This window comes from Trachymyrmex cornetzi, unplaced genomic scaffold (assembly GCF_001594075.2).
Source record: "Trachymyrmex cornetzi isolate Tcor2-1 unplaced genomic scaffold, Tcor1.1 scaffold430, whole genome shotgun sequence".
Classification (NCBI taxonomy): domain Eukaryota; kingdom Metazoa; phylum Arthropoda; class Insecta; order Hymenoptera; family Formicidae; genus Trachymyrmex; species Trachymyrmex cornetzi.
The window spans coordinates 147,726-148,259 of record NW_017299070.1 but is presented as its reverse complement, the minus strand read 5'-3'; positions in this window follow the sequence as shown (position 1 = coordinate 148,259).

Genomic DNA, 534 nt, shown 5'->3' with positions numbered 1-534 from the left:
AATGAAAGTTCGCGCCACTCGCCTCGAATGCAAAGATTTTCAACAGATCACGAATATGAAGCAAAATATATCAATGTATCTATAAGTATAGAAAGATATATCTTTTAAAAGTTATACCATTTATTAGAATTTGTGTTGCTCGAAAACCATTATAATAGTAACGATTTTCTTTCGCTACATTTTTTTCTTTTTTTTTATTGTTTTCTATAATTTTACTAAAAGTTTAAAAATCTTCAACCGCAAACTATACAAATCCGATGTGCAAAATTCACTATCATTCGGATCAACGCGTCAGGAAAGCATCTCACCGGCTCTATGTACACTGCAAACTGTAGATTACGAAGTAGAATTCCAGACAGCGTTCCAAATTCTAAGTTTGGAAACATATTGATAAGTGTATCGTTCTTTTCTAATCACGACTTGAAATGATTTACAGCGAACAAGTATACACAACTTGTGCAACTTAAAAGTTAAACTCTTATTATTATGTAGAAATAAATAATCGTAGAGCGCTATATATATATATATATATAT